The sequence below is a fragment of the Dermacentor variabilis genome, chromosome 3 (genome assembly GCF_050947875.1).
Source record: "Dermacentor variabilis isolate Ectoservices chromosome 3, ASM5094787v1, whole genome shotgun sequence".
Classification (NCBI taxonomy): domain Eukaryota; kingdom Metazoa; phylum Arthropoda; class Arachnida; order Ixodida; family Ixodidae; genus Dermacentor; species Dermacentor variabilis.
Genome location: NC_134570.1, coordinates 95788877 through 95800991, shown reverse-complemented (window position 1 = coordinate 95800991; position 12115 = coordinate 95788877). Strand labels below are relative to the sequence as shown.

Here is a 12115-nt window from a genome sequence, read left to right as displayed (position 1 = left end):
ATTATTATTATTATTATTATTATTATTATTATTATTATTATTATTTGAGAGGACACGGAAATCGAGGAGGAGGCTGGCAACTGCCACCGTTATGGGCACAATACCTGCCTACTCTTCAGAAAGGCGCAGACAGAAACATAGAAGATAGGTGGGAGGGAAAGGAAAGAGGAAAGAAATAGTAAGATGACAGATGCTGAAGAAAAAAGTAGAACGCAGAGCACCGGTCCCACCCAGCAGGGCCGGTCACCGCAAGTCACGGTACTAAAGAATGTCAAACATAAGAAGTAGTGGCCGAGTTATAAACGCGAACCCAAGTTAGTTAATTCTAGAAAAAAGTAAGGAGAGTGCGACGAAGCTGATCGCGTCGAGACGCAGAACCACTCGGGTAGAAACATTCATTACACCCAACGAACGCAAAAATAAAGAAAAGAAGGAAATAAAGAAAGACGGGGGGGGGGGGGGGAGAGGAATACGAATTTCGCGCTTTCGGCCCCGCGGCGCCCAGCATTCGCGCTGGCAAGTGTCTGGGCGCGGCAAGTTGTCTGCGCTCGAACCTCGAGCGTCGCACGCCAGATGGCGCTCCGCAACGCGACGTCCGCTCGGGACGCAGGGCACGTGATCCGTTGCCCGAAATCGATGGGGGCCCCCCGTGATTTGCGCAAAGCAGCAGCAAGACAGAACCTATTTCCTGGCCTGCGAGCGTGCCGGCGAGGCAGGACCTCGGGCGGGCGCGCGCGCGCTTTTTCCTCGCGAGTTTTTGAGAGCGGAGCGCGAGTTCGCGCCGGGGTTTTGGGGAGCCGAACTTTGTTCGCGGTGACGGGTTTTTTTTTTTTTTCGCGTCGCGTGCGAAGAACCGTGCGGCCAGAGAGCGCCGGATAACAGCGCTGCTGTGCGTGCCGACATCCGTGGTTCGTTGTGATCGTGGTGCCACTTCCTCAATGTGTCGTCACTCAATTGCGCCAACTGGCCGCCCCTGTGCCGTCGCTCCGTGAGAAAGGTGACAAACAAAAAAACAAACAAACGAACATGTGCACGATGGATATACCAAACACCTGACGCGCTTCTCTCGCCGGCAGGTAAGTGCTCACTGTAGCCATATGAGCTCGATATATGTGCGCCAGCGTACTAGGAAAAAAAAAAAAAAACTTCGTTAGTTGTATTTCTAGGTATTCGGGCTTTCGAGACTGCTTACTCCGTCTCGTGTCCTGCTTTTCTTTTTCAATTTTTTCGCTGAGTTGCGCGCCAACGTAGCTGACTTTCAATTTCCCGAATCATGTTTCCGATTGAAATATTCGAAATGTGTTACCTAGACTATAAACTGCATCTTACCTCACGCGTGCTGTGGGTGAAACGTCGCGCCACTGACGTAGCATAACCGCTGTCCTCATCGACATTACCGGCCCCCTTTTGTAGCACGACTCTTACTTGCCAGTAAATCAGTAGAGAAAAAAAAAATCTAAAATTTCGTGTGGTAGCGTTGGAAATAAAACACCCTGAAGTAATGCGCAGCGAGGAACACCTACATCACCGCACCGCAGCGGCGATATAATATTTATTTAAGCCGGACGTGCCTGGTTACCTGAAAACTGCATAACATATTTCACATGTCATATCAAGGTCTACAAGAATGCGCCATTTCCGTGTCGGGCAAAAATAATGATATGAAAGTTTTTTTATTGTGGCATACCTTAAGCTTTCACCTCCGTCCGCCGTGTTTGGAATGCGTTTGCATACATCGTGGTCTATGCTACCGAAGCCATGTTCGATGTAAATATTGACGTCTGTGCATACAATGTACGCCGTATTGGATGATACGCGTGAAATCAAATCTACAAGCCGCATAACGTTAGTGCGATTTGCGCACACGTTGTGACTCTGAGACGTCTGCCGTTTTCTCCGTCCCGTTGTACGCTAAGCAATGTTGTACAGCAGCACTGGATCAAAAATAACCTGAGTTGCAAATTCGCGACTGCAAGTCATTATAAGTTCCTTCGCTTATAGAGAACCCATTTATTTACGTTTTATTTGAGCACGCAACTTGTTTGTGACTCTTGAAGTTCATTTAGGTTATTTTGCTTTTAATACTGCCGACAGAAAAGCAATCAGGTGCTAAGAATACAAAAAAGACAGGAAAATAACAAGCAAGGTGATGGGAAGATAGGACCTTCTTTCTCAACACCTGAGCATCCAAAAGCAGCCTCCGTTTATTTATCAGGCGGCACGGCAAAATGCATTCTCTTCGTACCCTTCGGAAGAGCAGAGAACGTGACTGTAAACGTGGCCGACGACGATGTTGTATTGTCAGAGCAATGGCTCATTAGTTTTCTTCGTGTCGTGAACTAAGTTCAAAAGCTACATATATCGAAATTCGTCCAAGGCAGGGTTTTTGGCTGCACCCGCTTTAGCGCATCACTACGGATTTTGGCCTTCTTTTTTTTTTCTTGTAAACTCAACACGCATTTTCCTAAATGATGCTGTGACGACTGGAAATGGAAGCTTTCCCGGACTGTAGCATTCGGAGGGGAAGAATTTCACATGGTGCAGTCTCAATTTATGTGTACGTCGTATCTTCATGCCAGTCTGGAGAATCCTGCCAGTTCTACGGGCAGCGGCCACTGGCGAACACAGGTTCTGCCTACTGGCACGTCAGCAGTGAAAGCCGTCGCTCCCTTTTGTATACTGTTGCTGCGACGACACCGCAGCAGCAATGAACGCCAAGCATTTGCGTTCAAAGCTGCGGAACAGAGTACAAGTGGCCGACCTACCTGATGCAGCGCTCCGGTTGTCTCCGGCCAATAGTCAAATTTTATAAGGTGTGTGAAACCACATAGCACGGATGCCGAACACAGAAATGCCGGAACACAGTATTCATATAGGCCCTGACTTTTTTACGACATGTAGTGCGCAGAAATAACGCCTGGTACAGTTCATGCCTATATTCTGTGTAACAAATAACTATCTGTGATCACCCAAGCGCTGCATCTTTTCTGCAAAGTGTATGACGTGCAAGTAAGTGCTCGTTTGGCGGGAAGGAGTGCGACGTATCACTTCCGCGTTATTCAATGCAGGCGAGTTCCCGACACTGCTGTTAAGCTTCCAAGTTTCGGCTACAAATAACTGGCAAATTGCAGTTTTAAACTCCTCGGTTGGTTAGAGTCCTCGATAGCCGCACCGTCAGCTTGGCAGTCTGTCGCGGCAATCGTTCTTCCCAGGATTCCTATCGCTATTCCGAAACGTGCTGCCACGTGTTCATCAATCCAGTGCTGCTAAGTTATATTCGAGTAGAAGGCGCGAGACCTCTTGTCACACTGCCTTTGGTCATTCCGGCAACGCCAACCACTCCGCACACGGATTTGAAAAACCGCTTCTCTGGAAGTTGTCGAAATCTGCCTATTGACGTTGACACGCGGGCCGTAACAAACGAAATGCTACGCATAGTCAAATTGCTCGCCTGCAGTGCACAGCGAAGCCAGAAGCTGGGCTGTGGAGTTGTCAAATAAAGTGTGTTGACTGATGCTATAGCTTCGTTGAAAGAAGCGAACGTCTGAATCGAATGGTCCGTAAGCTTGTCGAAGAGTATATCAGTAAACAGTCTCTGCAGCCCCCTGCTGTTGCAGATCTTCGCTTCGGATAATTTACTCTGAAGTGTGCTGCCATCTATTGGTCCGTTCAGGAAGCAGTCACAACCGTCGCCCACGTTACGCCCTGTGCTGCCACCTCTGAAGACAGCTGGAAGCTGCAGCGTTGGCCGCCGTCTTGGGCACGGATTGGTCGTTTCCTTCGTCGAAGATTTAAGACAGAGCTTTCAGGAGAACTCAATAGGCCCATACGAATTTTCTTGCGAGCACTGACTGATTGTAGGTAACGACGAGCAGTTCCATTTGTGCGAAGAGACAACTTTCCCTTCTTTCTTGCTACTGCTTCCCTTACTCCCTTCCCCTTGTGTAGGGTAGCAAACCGGACGTATACCGGATTGCAGGCCCTGTCCTTTCCTGTCATTCCGTTGCTCTTTCTAAAAATTTAGCACACTTGCAAGCTTGACTGTATGCAAATGTAGAAGATTCAAATAGCTCGTGGAGCCAGGGTTTCGAACATTTCCCTGCTACGCCCCGAGCGCATCGCATCGCGAGGGTGGTGGAAACACTTATGCTCGGCTTCACGTAGAACAAATTAGGACACAAGGAGCCAGTGTTATAGGCGCCACACCATGTGGTTGCGCGTGTGACGAAACTACCGAGAAATGACGGAGCTTCCGCTGTTGTGGCGAAAAGGGACACTCTGAACTATTGTGTCTAAACATTTGCTACAGCGATTTAGGCGAAAATGAGATTCGCGGCTCGATGTGATTTCACCCACAGCACCGGGAGCTTGCAATAAAGGCCCACTGTAGGGGTGGTAGTGGTGGCGGCGGTGATGATGATGATGATGACGATGATGAAGATGATGCCTTATTCAATGGCACAAACCCACTGCAGGGGATATGGCACGAACCGGGTGGTAAAGTATTTTGGAAACAAAAAGGAATCCAAATGAATAACCGAGGATAAGAAAGATACTGAAATTAGATGAAAGAAGCTAGTGTTCATTAAGTTAGTCAGCCTTGCATACATAAGAATAGTAACCTGAACTTAATGTTGAATATATGTGAAATACGCTCTGGTAGCAATTTGGCAACTCTTTAACTTTATTTTAGTAGTAGTCATTCCACGTGCACCACGAATCCTTCGGCTTGCTGGTGTTTTCGCAAACAACTACATTAGCCGGTTAAATAAATTCAGTAGGTGCGCGACAGTTTTCGGTTTTAACGAGTAAAAAAATCTGCGAAAGTTCTCGTGAGTGCTTCACATGGGGAGAATTGACATCCTTGAAATCGCTACATTCTTTAAAGCTGGAATATGTTTTTCTACGTCGTATCAACAATCTAAATAAATAACTCCGAGAATTACGGGAGCTACTCTTATGTGACAAAAGTAAGTTTTCAAAACGGATCTGCTCCGCCTTGCCCAACTTGCATTTGCGTACAAACTTTAAATGCTGTGAAGCACGATTTTTTCCTTGGATTTGTCCAGGCATTTTATCGATTCCGGCTCGCCTAACATCGCTTTCTATGGGAAAAAAAGAAATAAATAAGTATTGAGACCCCTGTTCCAATGTGTGGGTTTTTAATAGTACAAAATATTTTTTTTCTAATCAATGCAAGTTGATTTAGGTGAGAAGTTAAGCTTTCCAAATGACCTTTAGGTGGGACATGCATTTACATATTTTGTCGGACCGGCACTTTCATAGCGTGGTGCACGAATCCCTAATAATGTAGGTGCCGAGCGATTTATGAACTTTCACAAGACAGCCTGCTGATGTGGCTGTCTTCTTGAGGGAAAACAAACTTTCTGAGATAAAATGTAGCGCTCTGAAAGGCCAGGTGTCGTATGTCACAAAGCGGACGTCTGAATTCCGTGACACACGAAAGAATCCCAAGCGACTAAGAATAAATTGTGTGGTTGTATCGATAAATGAAGGTAAGGAACAAAAAGCTTAATTGTTAAGGAACAAAAAGCGGTGTTTTTCATAAAAAGCTTAAAAAGAAAACGGAAGAAAATTATTAAAAATATTGAAGCAAGAACGACGTCATTATACTAAAGCAATAATCCCGCCAAGGAGACGCGAATGCTGCCACTGTGACCTGATCAGAAATAAGTTATTCTACCAGGGAGCCCGTATGACCAACAACGTGTCCATTTCCGAGATAAATTAAGCCACTTCGACAGACGTGAATATTTCACTGTGAAAGTACTTGCTCTATGGTCATGCCTTGTCAAACGCAGATGTGCCTCGACAGCCTTCAGGGATATCGTGGCAGCCAGCATTCTTATTAATATGCTTTGAATTGTACATACACGCAAACTCTACGTGAATCGATTGTTCATTGCCTAGACTAATTGAAAAGCGATGTTCGTGCGTAATATTTCTGGTAGCGCTGTTATTACACAGCGTACATGAACTCTTAATGCGGGTACATTTGGGTCGCTTTTCCTGGTTTAATTTCTTTTACTTCTCGTTTAACTTTTTTTGTATAGTTAGTATGTTTGTGGCCCATGTGCGCCCATATCTCAACTGTGTATTGGGATAGCAGGCTCTCATGTAGCCTACCTTCCCATCGGTGTAGAGTTACGAAAAAAAAAAATTCTTGGCGTATTTTCTTTGTAGTCCACTCCTCGGGACAGCAAAAAAAAATGAGCAAAACGCCACGAAGTAAAGCATGGTGGAAAGCAACGGGTGACAGATTGGTCTCCGAAAGCAATGAAGACGTAGCTGGCGGGTAGGCATTTTTTGTGTGTGTGTGTGTGTGCTGCCGCCATGATTTGCTGCCGCGTATTCATGGCGGTCACTCTTTGTTTTACGAAGCATATAAGAGACAAGCACAGGATGCGCACGTGTGGCTAATATCTGGGAAACTGTGATGTGGAGGAGCACACGAGGGCTGTCGGATATATTAACTCCTCGTCTATGGAACTGTTTGTGATATAGTTCGCATCCGTGAGTACGTTTTTTGTGGTAGCTGGTGTTCTAGGCTGGCGCCGGTCTGATGTCGATGTCAGCGGAATACAGAGATGCCCAACTAATTAGAGTTAGCCACGCGTTAGAATAACACAGGTCGTCAAAATAATCTGGAGTTCACCGCTGCGCGCCGTCACATCATATCTCTACTGTTTTACCTCGGAACGGTAAATTACATTAGATGAGGTATACGAGCACCGACTCATAGAAATAAAAACAAAAACAAAAAGACATGGACATTAGGCCACACGGCACGAGCGGTTATGTAATGGTGTTGCTGTGTTTTACTTTAACACGAACAGGTTGCGCAGCAGATTGCAACACTGTGCCGTGTGCGTCGTTTACTCTCCTTATCTGACATTGCTTGCGACAACTGGCCGTATTGATCAATCACGTGGTTGCGCCCACCCTGTCTTCGATTAATTGTTCACCTATACCTTCTGCACTGCTTTTATCTATTATTTGATAGCCTCTTTTTCCATATTACATTACGAAGTGGCCATCCCGAAGTGTCTTCTGGTTAACACATCTGTCTTTCCTTCCCATTTATCGCTGTCTCTCACAAACCAATGATCAACCCTCTAGTCGGTTTTCTTCCCTCGTATTTTTCTCGCTATCCATTCCTTCACAGCCATTGTCCAGTGTAAGGTCGCAGACAGGACGTGAGTCTGGTTGACCTTGCTACCTTTGAATATGAATATTTCATGTGCATAAGGAAAATGAACACATCAACAAGCATCGCCGGAATTTGATGATAGTCAGAAGTGGCGTTCACAGTGCTCATTGCGTTTATTCCTTTACTGCCGAGAAGGTTGCGCAAGCAAACAAATGGGAATAAAAACGTAGGTAACGGTAACATTTGCTTCGTGACCGGAGACTGCAAGAGGCTCCAGACCTCTTCTCGGCGGTGTGGTTTCGCGTAACGAAAACATCTGAAGAGGAGCAAAAGTATGGCGATTGCATGTCGATTTCCCTTGGGCCGCTCAGACGATGGGGCTCCAAGACACGATGGCAGCTTCGTGCGTGTTGAAAATCAGTGCACGAACGTTGCGTTTGGCACGTCGCGTTGTGCATTATGTGTGGTTGTATTGAAGTTAGCCGTCGCCGCCACTCTTTTTCGTGCTTGACATCGGGATGAGGAATGTCAAGGCGTTGGCAAACATTCACTGTAGGGCGGGCGCATTTTTCTTTGGCAAGTGACAAATGTTTTTTGAATTGTGTAGATAGAAGCGACCTCCCTCATCTCATGAAACTTCCCGACAAATCTAAGTTTATATAGCTGCGCTCGCCCGTGATAGGCGGCCTGTCGCACAGCGTGACAGATGCGTGTGCGTGTACGCGAAATAGCACGCTCTTCGGCATGCCGTTTTTACCTTGTCGTTGACAGCTCGTCAAGTTTTCATCTGCTCCTGTTTCTGTAGTAGACCACGTGCCAAAATGCGATATCCCCCGAAATACGCCAGTCACGGTATACATTATTTTAGGGCGCTAAAAATACACACGCAAGGGAGAAACCCACGCTGGCACACAGAGAACCATGTTTCTGCTTGGCGTGTGTCTGTTTGGCGCCCGAAAATCATGTTTTCACAATCGCACCAACTTGCCCAACAAGTTTTTTAACGTCAGTCATATTAGCGCTGACATATGGACCTTCGTGAATTGACGCAGGAGACATGCGAAAAGTGAGTAGTTGAACTGCTACTGCTGAAGTAGCCGTTTCTGCGCTAAATGTATACAGGCTGTAATGATGGGCACAAACACTTTTTATTCATTCAGGCATACTTATGCACATGTGCGAAGAAAGCACCAGCCACCTCGGCCCTCGGAAAGATAGAGCTAAATGTAAAGGAAAGAAAGGGATTTTAAGGAGAGGTTATCTCCGGTTTGCTACCCAGAAATGAGAAACGGGAGAAGGGGTATAAAATATGAGAGAAAAAGGAGGTAACAATTAACATTACAAATCTGTCTGAATGGGCGCTTTCACACAGTCTGTGAAGGAGTGACATTTCATACGCAGTGTCAATTGCCAAAATGAAACATACACCGTCAGCCAAGCGAACAGTGAAAATTTGTCAAAAAATCCGATATCGCCTAGGTAACCCAGCATCTCCTTTGTAGCGGCTCGTGCCGATCTCCGTGTCGGTACACGTGTCCAAAAGTTTCAATTTCTGGTAGCGGGCGCTCCTCCAGCTGGCATAGTGCACATGAGAGCGCTGCTCTTTGTTGGCTCAAACGAGGACACTCGCTAAGAAGGTGTGCGATTATTTCCTTGCATACCTTGGGACTCTAATCTACAGCTTCGTATTCTAGCCCGGTTCTCACGACGGGACTGCATCCTTCTTGCACATCCATGGCTGAGAATATCTTTTTTTTTAATACGTGCTCTTTTATATTTGGAAAGACTAACGACCCTTGGAATGAATTTCAGCAATGGCAGAGGGTGGGGGGGGTAAGAGGAAGACATCGACATTATGGTTCGCTAACCTCAACAGTTTATTCTCTGGCAAATCACACGTTTATATGCGAACCGTCCATTACCCCACAAATCCTGCCCGGAACGACACGCTGCTCATGGTAAAAAGGTATTTTCTTTATCTATCAATGCAATGGACACCGCATTTACATACGTTTCGCCAATCCTTACATATGGTGACCTCGGCTTCTATTGTTTGTTTGATAACTTTATCTTCGTGTGTCGCCAGAATCATGTATACTGTGTGGAAAGGCGCACATTATCACTGCTGACAATGAACAAAGGGAGAGAACATGGAGAGAGACTTACCGAGATGGTCATCCGTATACGTTCAACAGCTTTAAACAGCTGTAGTTTTACGCCTCCGCTGTCCTGGAAATCCGTCCAGTCAGCCTGCGTATAGCGGAATACCGGACATGATGAAACACTCCGATCTCTTCCTCTTTGCCCTGTGTGCCCGCACTAAAGTTATTTTTCAATTAAGTTGTGAATGCGCCCAAAATACAACAGTACTTCACGTCGCCCGCTTTTCGTAGAAATAATGTCAAAATAATTAATGGTTCGGAAGTGTTGCTACTTTGATCTCGTGCCGGCCACTACTTGTCTCTTAAACTTTCAGTTGAAGTCAGATGTGCGGTGCCAAAGCTTCTTAATATGCGACATCGGAGACAGTCCACATGGGGAAGTCTTACAGCGACTTTGCAGCCAAACTTTTATCTGCGTTTGACACCCCTTCTATCTAGGCGCCATATTCCCATTCCGACAACAATTATCGCGGAATCATGCCAATTCGTTCCGTCTCCTGCATGTGCCCTAATTACAACCTTCGGGTAGAGGCTCTTACATAAGATATGTTCTGTGAATACCGACTCAGATTTGTGGTTCTAGACTTAATTATATTTAGCTTGTGTATCAGATATGCTAGGCTGACATTTGGGGCATGGAATATTACAAAATATCCTTACCACTGCTCCTAGAGTATAATCTGTCTGTCTGTCTGTCTGTCTATCTATCTATCTATCTATCTATCTATCTATCTATCTATCTATCTATCTATCTATCTATCTATCTATCTATCTATCTATCTATCTATCTATCTATCTATCTATCTATCTATCTATCTATCTATCTATCTATCTATCTATCTATCTATCTATCTATCTATCTATCTATCTATCTATCTATCTATCTATCTATCTATCTATCTATCTATCTATCTATCTATTCTTTAATCGTTTCCCCTCAAAGCTTGGTCTCCGGGCCTTCCATGGTCAAATGGGTAGAGCGTCCGGCTGCCATGCTGAGGGAATGGAGCTCTAAACCAACCGCCGGACCAACTTGTGTCAAGTGGTATGCGGTGCTGCGTATCTATGGACCGCTCTTCAAATAACCTCTTTGACGCCGACATGGGTCACTTGGGATGCGGGGGACGGGGTTATGTGGCACGGATATGTAGCGCTCTTCAATGAATCTTTCTCACGCTGACTTGGCGCACTGTGTACTTGCCACTCGGTATGTGCTGCTTTTCAGTGAACCTCTTTGATAACAACTTGGGTCACATGTGCCAGTAGGTGTGGGCCGCTCTCCAATGAACACCTTTGACTCCAACTTTGCTAACAACGCAATTACCGCAATGAATGTGCATATTCATAATAACAAAAACAAAACAAAAAAGGAACCTTTTAATTTCTCTAATGCTCGGCGGAATCAAATCCACGCCAATCGCGGGCTTTACGGCGGCACCGATCGAGGACTACGCATGCAGTAGCCGTGATGCAGCGATAGAGGAACCTGGCTACCGTTCAACTAGCCGATTTCGCGATGGTCGATTTCTACCAGCCGAATGAACCATTAGAGAACCCTTGAAATTCCTCCCTTGTCGGACAGAAACAAAACCACTTCGCACAGGTTCCTCAATGTAGCGCACCAGCCTGACGCTTTAGCAATCGGAGACCCAAATACACTGTGTACACGCCATTTTTCAACGAGTGTCTTTCACGTCAATGCTTTTGCGAGCTCCATCGTGAATGCTTTGGGTACGTGCCGCTCTTCAATAAACCTCTTCACAACTTGGGTCACTGAGTATGCGCCGCATCGTCAGCGGCCAGAGAAGAACCATTCTGTAGCGTTTCCATGCAGAGGCGCGCCACGGATCTCGTCTCGCAGCCCAGGCGCGGATTTATCAGCAGTGCCACTAGATGGTAGACCATGTGCAGAAAAAAAGCACGAGAAAGGAGCCTGGCTGCCGGGTGATTCGTTTGTCAGAGCTGATGCACCTGCACGTCGTGCATTTCGGAGGCCCCGCGCGGGCTTCACGGACCTGCTCCTAGATGGCGCAGACTGTTCATGCGGAAGACCGAGAGTGTAGTTCCGCAGCAGTTCTCGCCTTATATCTAAGGCGTTTCAACCGTGGCAATATCTTGTGTCGCTACATTGCTTCTATAACAAGGGAGAGAGCAAAGATTACAGAGAAAGGCAGGGAGGTAAACCAGAGGTAGTTCTGGTTACGGGGGAAGGGGGAAAAAAGAGAGAGAGTAGTAGGGGGAGGGAGAAAGAAAGAGAGACGAGTACGAACAAAGCGCGTGCAATATGTAGGGGGCGGCGTTCTTAAAGTCTATCGTGAAGCCGCATAGACCGCAGGAACCTTCATAACGCGAGTAAGGACTTCAATGTGGATGTTCTTTCGGAGCACTGACCTAAAGCTTTGAGTTCTCATATTGGACGTTTGCCCAACTGGCCCAGTACTCTGCACATCACTTGTCTCTGGGCACTATATCGCGGGCAGACACAGGTAATATGTGCGAGCGTCTCATCGTTGTTGCATGTGTCGCACGTAGGGCTGTTGGCCATTCCGATAAGGAAAGCGCATGAGTTCGTAAAGACAACGGTGGCTACAGACGCTACAGCATGATCTGTTCACGTCGTGGTAACCCAGGCGGGAGGTGCATACGTATGTCCGGAGACAACGCATGCAAACGACACATGGTGAAAGCGTTCGAGTCCCAAAGGCGCAAAGTACAATCACGGGAGATCAATCGCAGCCCAGCCGCAGGGTTTGTTCGTGAAAGCGGAATGAATACTCGTTGA

General features: G+C 46.4%; 1 protein-coding gene across 3 annotated transcripts in view; it reads left to right on the top strand.

Annotated features, from left to right (window-relative positions):
* The window catches only part of LOC142576061 (uncharacterized), a 411410-nt gene that overhangs the window by 286787 nt on the left and 112508 nt on the right, over positions 1-12115 (top strand). The window contains exon 1 of one of the 3 annotated variants that reach the window (XM_075685986.1): positions 712-1076. The exons of the other annotated variants lie outside the window; for them this stretch is intronic. The gene's annotated coding sequence lies outside the window, so the exon portion shown is untranslated. Of the gene's footprint in view, positions 1-711; positions 1077-12115 lie in introns of those variants that run through there. 3 annotated transcript variants of the gene reach the window in all.